Source organism: Tupaia chinensis, unplaced genomic scaffold, assembly GCF_000334495.1.
Source record: "Tupaia chinensis unplaced genomic scaffold, TupChi_1.0 Scaffold000576_2, whole genome shotgun sequence".
Taxonomy (NCBI): domain Eukaryota; kingdom Metazoa; phylum Chordata; class Mammalia; order Scandentia; family Tupaiidae; genus Tupaia; species Tupaia belangeri.
The window spans coordinates 784,695-797,100 of NW_006160091.1; the positions used below are offsets into that span (position 1 = coordinate 784,695).

The following is a 12,406-nucleotide window of genomic DNA, read 5'->3' on the forward strand; positions in this document are numbered from 1 at the left end:
CAGATATAAAAAATTAAGTTCCAAGACAAGCAGGTGGCATAAGAGTTAAGTGGCTGGACTCCTTCCTACAAGGTCCACCGCTGTTCAAGTCCCAGACCCAGTGGCTTAAAATTCATGCTGGGCGTGTGTGTATTTATGCCTAAAATCCTGATAGGAGACTGGAGGAGAAGGGATTGTGGTGTGGTCATCCCCACTGGGGAGTGATTTCTCATTTTCTGTCTCTATGTCTCTGTCTTTCTGTTTCTCCAGTGAGCACCATGCCCTATAGGAAAAAAAAAAAAAAAAAAAAAACAGAAAAAAAAAAAAAAAAAAGAAAAAAAAATAATAAAAATGCTAGGCATGTGTGCATGTGTGTGTGCCCAAGATCCTTGGAGGAGAATAGAGGAGAAGCGATTGTGGTGTGGCCATCCACCCTGGCTTGTGGGGGAGGATGATTTCTCGCTTTCTGCCTCTCTGGCTCTCCAGCAAGCACAAATGCCCTATAGCAAAAATCTGTCTAAAACAAACAACAAAAAAAATTGAGTTCTAAAATTTTAGAAAATGTAATATAATTTTTAAATTATGTTTTTTGTTTGTTTGTTTAAGCTTTTGTCATAAGGCATGGGTGCTTGCTAGGCAGAGACAGAGACAGAGATTGCTTCTCTATTTTCTTCTTGGGATTTTGGGTGCATACCAAACTGCATGGTGTGATTTTCAAGCTGCCATGTCTGGGACTCCAACCAGATAGTCAGCCACATGGAGTCCAGTGCCTTAACCATCTTGCCACCCACTGACTCCAAATTTAGGTATTTTTTTTTTTTTGAGAGGATTTTGCTATAGGGTGCATGTGCTTGCTAGAAAGACAGAGAAAGACAGAGCGACAGAAAGCAAGAAATCATCCTTCCATGGGGAATGGCCATGCCATGATCTGTTCTCCTCCATTCTCTTCTCGGGATCTTGGGAATGCACACACACGCACCCGACATGAGTTTAAGCCATCAGGTTCAGGACTCGAACCATAGTCGACTACATGGAAGCCCAGTGACATAGCTACTGTGCCAGCTGCTGGTCCCCAAACTTAGGTTTTTAAGAGTGTATTTGCTTTATTTTTTCATGAGAGAGAGAGAGAGAGAGAGAGAGAGAGAGAGAGAAAGGGTGAGACAGAGCAAAACACACACAAGCACCCTCAACAGGGTTTCATTACAATAGTGAGCCTCCCTGTCCTCCAACCTTCCAGCTAGTCAGGATCATGGGAAAATATATGCACACCCGGCAGGTTTCGGATAAACATGAGATCCAAACTCTGGTCTTTCAACTGACTCCACAATGATGGGCCATGCCGTCATCTGCACCACCGTGGATGGGGGAAAAAATTAAATACATTTTAGAAACACTGGTTAATTTATTTGGTTTCCTTTACCCTCCTCTATGAGGGCTTGCTAAATCTATCTTAAACTCAGATACTTGGGATGATTTATATCCAATTTGGAGACATTGTCATCATAATTTTGAAACATATTCTTTACTCATAATAACTTCTGATATTAGTGCTACTGATCAGTTACCACTTACCTATATCCAGAGCTATGCTTATAGCGAAAATGAAAACTAAAATTAGGATTTAATTTAGTTTGAAATGATTATGGCTAACATTTAAAAGATCATTTTGATGGATCTCTAGTAAAAGTCAGCTTTGATGATACCAGGACCTAGTTTTATTTTTACTAAAAACTTTAATATAGATGACATGGCTATAAATTTCACAGTTGAGTAGTATAATCATATAGAAAAAAAGAGGAAATAAGATAAAAATAAAATTATGCAACAAGTTCATAAACTGTATAGATAATAGTTTAATTCACTTTTCTTTGTGTATAGAAATTATGCACTTGCTAAATAAGACATTGCTAAAACTTCACACATCCATTCAGGTAAGTACTTAAATACAGTTGGAGATCTTTTTTAGAAATTTCATGACTTTTTTCATTTTTTTTCTTCTTCATGAAACACTGTAATCTTTCCTATTTACTGTGTGCATACTGTCCCAGTGATTCAGATATAATATTTTATTGAAATCAAAACAGGCCACACTATATAAAGTCATTGTCTCCAATGGCAGCTATGGTTCTTAAAAAAAAAAGTATCTTTTATGTCATGATTATTTTTATGTATGTGAACTTGCCCTCCACAGGTAGGAGAATGATCAGTGACCAGATTCCATGTCTTTGTTAACATATGAGAACGATCCTCTGATTTTCTCAGGTACTTTGACAATTAATAAGAAGGGCCAACAGATTGTACAGTGGTTAGGGAGCTGACTGTGGTTCATGTTCTGGACCTGGAGGCGTGAAACACACTGGGTGTGCCTGTCTGTGTGTGTCCAAAATCCCAAGAGGAGAATGAAGGAGAAGAGATTGTGTATGGTCACATGGTCATCTCCCCAGGGGATGATTTCTTGCTTTCTGTTTCTCTCTTCATCTCTCTGATCTCTCTGTTCTATAGAAAAAGAACTCTCAAAAGAGAAAAAGAAGAAAAAGAAAAAGAAAAAAGAAAAAGAAAAAGAAAAGAGAAAAAGGAGATAGCTTGGAATGTCCATTCTTGATCTGGCTAGTAATCATTGCTCATTTGGGCTCTCATGATATTTCTCAAATGAATGAAGGTTTATGTTAATTTAGCCTATTCTCAGATTTGCCAGTTCTGGATGAATTCTACCTACAGTCCAGCATCCAAAACAGAATTCTCATAGGAACTACAGTGTTCACACTGTGAATTTTTTTTCTTTTCTATAACTAGTGTGCGTATGAAATTATCTGTGGTAAAAGAGATTAGGAAGGGACTGTATGAGATTACAGAGGGCAAAGGCATTATCTTGTCCTAAAACATATGTAGTCAAAAATTATTTATGCAAAAAGGAAAACAAGGTGCACTAATTTTGTTGTTGTTCTCTAATCTTGTTTAACTATTCTGAGAAAAGAATTTTAAAATCTATGTGTCAAATTTAGTGTTTTTTGAATATGTGCACCTCCTAAAAGTATTTCCTGAAGTTCAAAGCACAAAAGTAAGTACTTAATGAGAATAGGGCAGTGTGGAATGGGGAAGGTGAAGAGAAGAGGATAGAGAAAGATAGCAAGAGAATAATAGAGAGGCAAGATGTTAGTGAAAAACAGATATGGCTTATTAACTGTTGATGATGACATGTGATAGTATTCTCAGCTGGATTGGTCTGAGAAGTATTTCATGATGGGCAAAGTCTTTTTACAAGCAAAATGAGAAATAGCGATTGACTGTTTTAAATAAATAATTAGAATAAAAATAATGATTGGGGAAAACGTAGAAAAGATATTGAATGTTGAAGCGGGGAGATTAATGTCTCTGTATTGACTGACATGCATGGCATTCCCTTTTGAAAAGGCAATGTAATACACTGTAAATTATATGTAATCCAATGTAATATAAAGAAGATTATGATGATAATAAAAAATATAAAAAAAAAACAGAAAAAAAAAAAGTAAGTGGATTTCTTCTGAAACAAGTTTTAATTTACAAGTCTTTTGTTGTCCTTGTTGTTTATCTTCATTTTAGTTTAAGAGGCTTTGTTGGCATTTAAAAATTCAAAAATATTCTGTTTTTGCCAGTGACATGAAAATAGTTTGTCTAGATTCATTTATTTATTCTTTCTTGCTCTGCTCTCAAACATGCACTCACCCATCTGTCCTTTGTTCAATGTTATGGGCCAAATTGTGTGTCTTGTATGTTCAAATCCTAAACCCACTACTTCAAACTGTGGTTATATTTGCGGATAGGTTCTTTAAAGAGGGAACTGAGATAAAAGGAGGTCATTAGAATAGGCCCTAATATTATTGTAAGAAGAGGAAATTTGGACATGGACATTCATAAAGGGAAGAAGGCCTTCTACTAGTCAAAAAATTGCATAGAATAAATTCACTCTTACATCCCTAAGAAGGAACCAAATCTACTGACACCTTGATCTCAGACTTTGAGCTTCCAGTATTGTGAGAAAATATATTTCTGTTCTTTTTTCTTCTTTTATTATTATTTCTTTTATTTTATTTTTATACATTCAATCACATTCTTTAGCTTACAGCATGAACATTTCAATATATGAACATTTCTCTCCAGTTCAGTTGATCAAGATCTTCAACAGATAACATCACATCTTCCCATCCCATCAATTCTCTGCCTCTGTATCCCTCCTCCAAATGTCCTTCCTCAGGCCCCACTCCTCCACACACCCCACATCTGGCATTCACACCCATCTCTTGTATTTGTACATCCTTTAGTCAATCAGTTTCAGTCATAGAGTGCAAACACTCGGTATATATTAAATGGGGACATACAATGTCTCTCCTTCATAGCCTGGCTTGCTTCACTAAGCAGTAAGTCATATTCTTCCATTTTCTGTAAAAAGTCAGGGCTTTTGGGTTTTATGGCTGAATAGTATTCCATAGAGTATATGTGCCACAGTTTTTCAATCCATTCATTCATATGGGGGCATTTGGGTTGGTCCTATGTCTTAGCAATTGTGAATAGTGTCGCAAAAAACATTGATGTGCAAGCACTTTTCCAATGAAGAATTCTTCTGTCCTTTGGGTAGATACCGAGGAGTGGAATTGCTGGATCATATAGTAGTTCTATTTGTAGATTTTTGAGGAATCTCCAAGTTGTTATATTTCTATTCTTTAAGGCACTCCATTTGTAGTGCATTGTTACTAGCAGAGTAAAAGCCAATCAAGGAAAATGCATGAACAAACAACTACAGGGAAATTATGCTATTCTAATTTGTAAATAAAGGAACACAAAGAAGCCTTTAAGTGATGGGGATACTGGGATCAGGAGATAGCATAATGGCTATGTTGCTGGACTCCCATGTAGTTGACCATGGTTCTAGTCCCAGACCCAGTGACTTAAACTCACACCGGGAGTGTGTGCATGTGTGCCCAAGATCCTGAGAGGAGAATAGAGGAGAAGGGATTGGAGCTTAGCCATCCCCAGTGGGGAGTGATTTCTCGCTTTCTGTTTCTCTGTGTCTTTCTGGCACATGTATGTGCCCTATAGCAAAAAACTCTCCAAATAATAATAATATAAAAGAGATGGAGATACCTAAAACTGAAAGATAGAAGCAAGATAATGAATGGAGAGATTAGGAGATGAGAGATGGGAGGGAAGAAACTTTTCTGGAATACCACTGACTGGCAATCTTCTTCAAGGGGTTCAACATGGTAACCCAATATGGAACACACAGCAGGGCAGTACCAGAGGGTTCTAATAACGATTATGAATATATAATTACTCTTGGTCTTCTCCCTAACAGAAGTATAGTGATCCTTCTTAAAGCTCTCTCCCTTCTGTTTCCTTTAGAAGGAAAGGAGATTTAGATTGAGGAGATGGATGTTTATATATATTCACCCTCTCAGTCATTATGATTCCCATTTGTGACAATCTTCCAAGTCACTGGAAATTCCCTGCAACCTCGGCAACCAATCCTCTGTTTCTTCTGATGAAGAGGGTACTTCCCTATTTCAATGATTAAGTGATAATATTTTCTTCAGCCACAGAGTTTATCCTTCCTTTACTGCTGTGTTTGCCCTGCTGCCCAGAGGTTATGTCAACCAATCAGGCAGGTACCATGTAGTAGAGTAGTAATTTTGACTCATATCAAAGACACCAAGCATTGTTGTCTAGTTTATTCTTCCCCACAAACCTCCAAAAAAAGTTACTCATTATTTTGCTTCTTTTATACACAAGATTAAGATCATATTTTAAGTAATTATTGGAGCCTGAATTTGAACTTAGGACTCTGAATTCCCAACCCTTATTTAGCCTCCACTCACTATAGGTTGGCCATTTAACGGAATATAGGACTTGGGGGCACATGGTAATATTTTGCTATAGGAGAATTCTGACCTAATCCAATGGAGCTGTGGAGGTAAAGCTCTCTCTCTACGTGAGAATCACCCAAGGAACTTGTTAGGCTGGCCCCATGGTCTAGTTGTTAAGGAAAACAGGTTACACATGGTCAACTGAGGTATGACTCTTGTCTTCTATGGCTGAAAAAACACACTGGCCACAAGTGCCTGCACTTCCGCTATCCCAATAGTATGGAGTAGTGTCAGAGAAGGAACTGCAGTGTGAGCTTGCCTGATTTTTTGGGGGGACGGGGAGGGTGCTCTCTCTTATTCTCTGTTTTCATGTCTCTCTCTGTGAGTAAATGTACCCTCTGGCATTTTAGAAAATAATTATGTAAGTAAACCACAGGTGCCCAGGATCAGACTTCCAGGGATTTGGTTTCAGCTGTTCTGAGGTGAGGCCCGATGTCAGTATTTTAGAAGCTCCCTAGAAAATTTTAATATACAGGCAAGTATGAAAATTACTGCTATGACTATGCCATACTATTAGAGAAATAAAGGGTAAGAATAGGGAATATATTCAGTTAGGATTTCAAAGCAAATCAAATCTATTAAACCATTAACCATTTATAATTAATAATACTCTGAAGAATTTCTATTAATTTAATAGAAATACACAAGTAAGTAAAAGACAGAAATCAATATAAAATTGGTCAGTCTTTCCTTAGAATAGTCATTTCTGTAAACATTGCTAATTATTGCTATTAATATTTTTAATGCTAAGCAAAGCAAGCCAGACTGTAAAAGACAGGCATTGTATGTCTCTGCTCAATCAATATGTACCAAATTTCTGCGCTCTGTAGTAGAAACTGAAAGACTGGAAGACATAATAGCATGAAGGGCAACTGTAGATAAAAGGGATAGTATCAGGGGAGGAAATTAGGGGGTGAATTATAGGGACTGGGAGGGAGGGGATCAGGGGAAAAAAAACAACAACAAATTTAATACACACAAAAATGAAGTTATCTAATGATAAAGTATATGAGAATATCTTTGACTTGACTAATATGCACTGTATTCATGCTGGGTAAAACCATGTTATACACTGTAAAGACATACAGCAATTAAATGTAAGTGATTTTATAAAAATTTCATTGGGCTACTGCTTGGTCAAACACTGAAAAAAATACTAAGAAAATAAAAATCCAGTTATGTGTGTCCCACAAATAATCAGTGTCTATCTTTGTTCATATGAATTTTACATCTTTAGAAGTAATTTAAAACTTGTTGCTGAGAATCCTTTTCTATACTAGTTTTGAAAACCTTTATTGAGAAAGTTCATCGTATGGACCAGCTCTTTCTCATTGTCCCTGGTCCAGACTATTAATATAATGCTTCACTGAGTACTAAATGTTTTCTTTCTTTCTGGAGCTTAGAAATTGAAGTCATGCTTTCACTATTTGAAAAACCTAAAATTCAGGCTGAACATGGATTTTAGTTACACTGCCATGTTTAAACATTTTTTGATAGAAAATGCTTTATTGCCACTGATTCAAAGCCACAAACATGCTTTGAATCCAATTCAATATATTTCTTATTTGTTTCTGATTTTCTTTTTTTCCTTTTAATTATTATTAGAAGGTATAAATTTCCAGAAAAGCTTGGCCCTGACAAGGCTCCATTATTTGCACATGACAAGGTTTATCAAAAACAGTTGGATTTTTCTAAGAAGCCTTTTATGTTTCCTCCATAAAATATAAATAAATGAAAAGGATTAGACTGAGGAAACAGAGTATAATTCATCACCAATGGGAAACATAGTCAACCGGTTGCAGATGGATGAACTGGAGAACTCGGGGTACTGCTCCAGGCAAGAAAACCCTCTCGCCCGTGCCAGCATGACCGACATCTTTAACTTCAGTAAAGGAACGGGGCCCATTCTGTGGTTTGTGATGTCATCTTAGTTCATTAGCCTTCTTTTGTTTTTTAGTGTTTGGTATATAAATCTAAAGCTAGTTTTGCCTCTTGTAAACCTATCGTAGTCTAACATTGACTCTAAACTATAGTTAAGACCCCTATCCCTCCTCTCTGTCTCCAACCGGACAGAAGAATAAAATAACCCTAAACACTAACCACTCCTTTGGCAGTGGCTCTTAATGGCATAAAATACCATTTCTTAACAGATTTTTTGCATTTCAAAGCCAGTTATAAGTAATTTAAAGGAAAAAACCAGTTACATATATAAATGTAGTATTTCTCTACCCATACAAAATCGAATATTATAGCTAACTTAACCTAAAACATAATGAAACTACTTTGGCTTATATATCTGTGTCTAATTTTGTCTGCACTGCTCACCATGGAGTCTCATTCTTGGTGAAATGGAAATTCATGGCACAATTTCCCCCCAAAATCTGTCTGAACTTTCAGAAATAAGAGACTTTTCAAGTGACATATTCTTTCCTTGAACTTTCATTCCCATCTAATAATAATAGAGTGCTTTATAGCATATAAATCACATTTCTGTTTAAAAGTGACCTTCCTTATGACCTTTCTGTCTCTGCCTGTCAGCACGTATTCTTCTAGTAATAAGAAGCTCTAGCCAGGAACAAGTACTCAACATTAGACTGATTCCAGGAACTGCCCTGTTGAAGGCTGGGATATAGCTAATTTTGAAGTTAAATAATTTAATTTTTTTTCCCAAAGTGCATATGAACTGGATGTGTCATTTTAGACTGAGAAAAGTTTACCAATATTTTCAAAAAAAAGAAAATACGCCAGTAAATTTGCAGTTTGAGGGAGCTCTCCAAAAATAGCTTCTGTTAAAGCAGAATCAGGATTTTTTAAAAAATGCATATTCAGTATTTGAAACCATAGAAGTTAGAACATTTGTATACTCTCCGTGCAACCTAGAATTCTTTTGATTTCATAATTTTTCAAAATTTCATCTATTATAACATCATGATTCATTTTAGCACGTGTTAGAGTGTACTGACACATGTCATCTGTATTAACACTCAATTATGACTCTTTCATACAAACACCGTAGCGTAGTTTTCTAGTTTTAACATTTTCCTGATAAAATGATTCTGCTTTAATGTCTGTAACAACTGTCATTTGTATAAGGGAAAAGAGGGATACAAAACTGTCTTTAGAGGCCGGCCCAAGAAATCTTTTTTTTTTTTTTTGAGAGGTTTTCACTATAGGGCACGTGTGCTCGCCAGACAGACAGAGAGAGACATAGAGACAGAAAGCGAGAAATCACCCCCCAGGTGGGATGGTCACACCGCAATCCCTTCTCCTCCATTCTCCTCTCGGGATCTTGGGCACGCACGCACACGCGCCCAGCGTGAGTTCTAAGCCAAGACGCGAACCGCGGTTGGCTACATGGGAGTCCAGCGATATAGCCATTACGCTAACTGCTGGTCCCCCCAAGAAATATTTTAAACTGACTACCTGATAATTGATGGAGAGGCATTTTGTTCTTTCTCAAGCAAATCATTCCATTTTAAACGACTGGGGTAAATTTTTTACAAATCTGACTTTGGTGTGAATCCTAATGAAAAAAGTAGCCTTCTTCTACTAGGTCAATTTATTATCCATCCTATTCTGCATTCAAGGTTGGATTTTAACTGTGAGCTAATTGCTTCTACTTAAATACACAATTAGAGAGACACAAGAGACCAGCTGTGCATGGCCTGCACTATAAATGAATATGTTGCTACTCATGCTTTTTGGGTAGATCTATCAAGAAAGGGATGAAGGAAAGACGTGGGCTGCCTCCAAGATCACAGAATCATAGAAGATCAATCTGATCATGTGTCTTGGACATCATCCACAATAGTACTTCATGCATGTTCCAGGGGATGTAAATAGATCGACCCTAATAAAGGAGAGTCTCAGTTAAGGATTGGGGAGACCCAGCATGCTGTATCTGCTCTTGGAAATTCACCTTCCATACTAAGAGAGAACGGGCATGGACAGTGAGATGTTTCAAGGAAGAGAAGCCCGTTTACCTGTGTTGAATCCAGTGTTCCCATCACTTACTTGAACTTGAAAAGCTTTGTTCAGGCCAGTCAGTAGCACTGTGGTCAAGACAGCTAGATTTCACATGACTGACTGTATGGTTCCAGACCTGGACCCAGTGGTTTGGGAAAACCAGGCATGTGTGCATGTGCTCCCAAAATCTCTAAAGGAAAATAGAGGAGAAGGGATTTCAGCATGTCTATGCTCCAAGGAAATGCTTTCTCACTTCCCTTCTCTCCCTCTCAGAAAAGTGCATGTGCCTTCTGGCAAAGTACCCCCCCCAAAAAAAAGAGGATACTCATTGCGAACCCTCATATCTTTGCCTTACCTTAACACTTCATTTCCTAGGGTCAGTATTCTGTGGAACAATAATATGAAAACAATTATTTTAAGAATAATGGGGAATCAGATGCAGTAATGGTTCTGTTACTGGACTCCCATGTTTTCAATCGTGGTTCAAGTCCTGAACCTAGAGCTTTAAACTCATATCAGTCATGTGTGCATGAGTGCCCAAGACCCCAAATGAGAATGGAGAAGGGATTGTGGCATGGCTATCCCCCTGGAGAGTGATTCCTCACTTTCTGTCTCTCCATCTTCCAGCAAGTGCAGGCACCCTATACCAAAAATCTCTCTTTAAAAATAATAATAATAATGGAACATTCTGCATTTAGCTGGATTCATGTATTGCATTTCTATAGTTGTACTGTTAAAAAAAATCACATAAGAAACAATGTTCTCATGCACAGTTCAGAGAAATGAAGTACCAACCCCAAGATCTTATAGCAAGAACTCTAGATCCCCAGTCTTTCAATTTCCACACATTTTTGCTGGCCACCTAACAAAAAGAGACTAATGTGCATACTACTTATACCTTGGTGAGCTCGTCACTTGTGAATGACCTCTATCTTTGTTTGATGCATTGAAATTTCCTCATGAGATACAGTTTATCTGGGTCCCCATGTGCTATAGGCCATATGAATGCTCATGGCAAATGTTGAAACATGAACCTTTCAATAACAACTCATCCAGTGACACCCAAAGACACATGGCTATGCTCACTGCTAAAGAGTTAAGATGAGTGCAATAGAAGATAAAAGACCCAAACTCATAAGTGTAGACCCTGCCATTAATAAATATCACCCGAACATCTGGCTCATTGGATGAGATCCCTTGAGTATTTTCAAGTGGACCCAGCATCTCATTTTTGTTCTCTGGAGCTTACAAAGGCTTGGGAAGCACAGACTGCAGATAAGGTTTGTTTCTTCTTCTCTTAGTCACATCTGTGAATAACTTTAATTTTCTTCAAATGAAAGTGAATGGGGTCAACTTCATTGCTCAAACTGTTGTAGAGTACTGAGATCTGGAGATATTAGCTACTTGGCATGGGATTGGTCTGTGAGCCGAAGTTCAAACAAAACCATTGATGAATGAGAAGAACCCTTAATGGTAAACAGAGGGAAGCTGCCAACGGTTGCTAGACCATGATCATTGCCACTGTCCTGGCTGCTCTTATCAGCAACTTTTATCTCAGCTGAATTCTTTGAATGTCTAGAACAAGCCAGGTGGAAATAGCCAGTCTCTGGGAAGCCTTCAGGTTGTGTTTAAAAGGAGGACGATTTGGCAGGTGGCAGTTGAATTATCGAGTTTTACTCTCTTGTTTGTGTCAGCAGCAAGCTATTCTTCTCTGTCTCTGGTAGACAAACTGCAGGCCCCAGGCCTATCAAAAACAGTGACGTAGAACCATAAAGAACTCTGGGGAGGGAAGAGAAATGGTGCTTTTTTTTCTGATGGAAGTGATTGTTGATCAAACCACCACCGTGTTTAAATACCAAGCCAAAACAACACAGATGCAAAAACTTCTCTGCATCCTTAATCATTTGTAGCACTGTTTCTCTTCAATGCCAGCCCTGAATTTCTGCAGGCTGTGATACTTTTCATTGCTATTTTCCAGTCAAACCCTAGCTTGATGCTTCTCAAGATTTAATGTGCGTACGAATTACCTGGGGAATCTTGTTACAATACAGATTCTGATTCAAGAAGCCCAAGCTGGAGCCTGAGATGTTGCATTTCTTTTCTTTTCTTTTTCTTTTTTTTTTGAGAGAGAGATATTTTTGCTATAGGGTCTGTGCGCTTGCTGAAGAGACAGAGAGACAGAAAGCGAGAAATTATCCCCCCAGAGGAGATGGCCACACCACAATACCCTCTCCTCCATTCTCCTACCAGAATCTTGGGCACACATGCATACGTGCCAGGTGTGAGTTTAAGCCACTGGGCCCAGTAACCGCAGTCATCTATGTGGGAGTCCAGAGACATAACCATTATGCCATCTGCCAACCCCTTGAGGTTACATTTCTATCATTCTCCCAGGATGTCCCAGGATGTCTACACTGGGTTCAGCACCACATCTAAATCATCAAGCCTTTTATGTATTATAGGCATGGGTGAATTGCTTCAATTGTTAAAATTATAAGATCTCAGACCAATTACTGAGCAGTTGATGGAATTCCCAAAAAGTTGTTTTCTTGATGTTAAAA

The 12,406-nt window shown here is 37.9% G+C and overlaps 1 long non-coding RNA gene across 1 annotated transcript in view; it reads left to right on the forward strand.

Moving 5' to 3' along the window:
- Positions 1-1,853: 1,853 nt before the first annotated feature.
- The window catches only part of LOC102477500 (uncharacterized), a 34,968-nt gene continuing 24,415 nt past the window's right edge, over positions 1,854-12,406 (forward strand). Inside the window, exon 1 of the long non-coding RNA XR_001371113.1 lies at positions 1,854-1,910. This is a non-coding gene — a long non-coding RNA (uncharacterized LOC102477500). The remainder of the gene's footprint in view (positions 1,911-12,406) is intronic.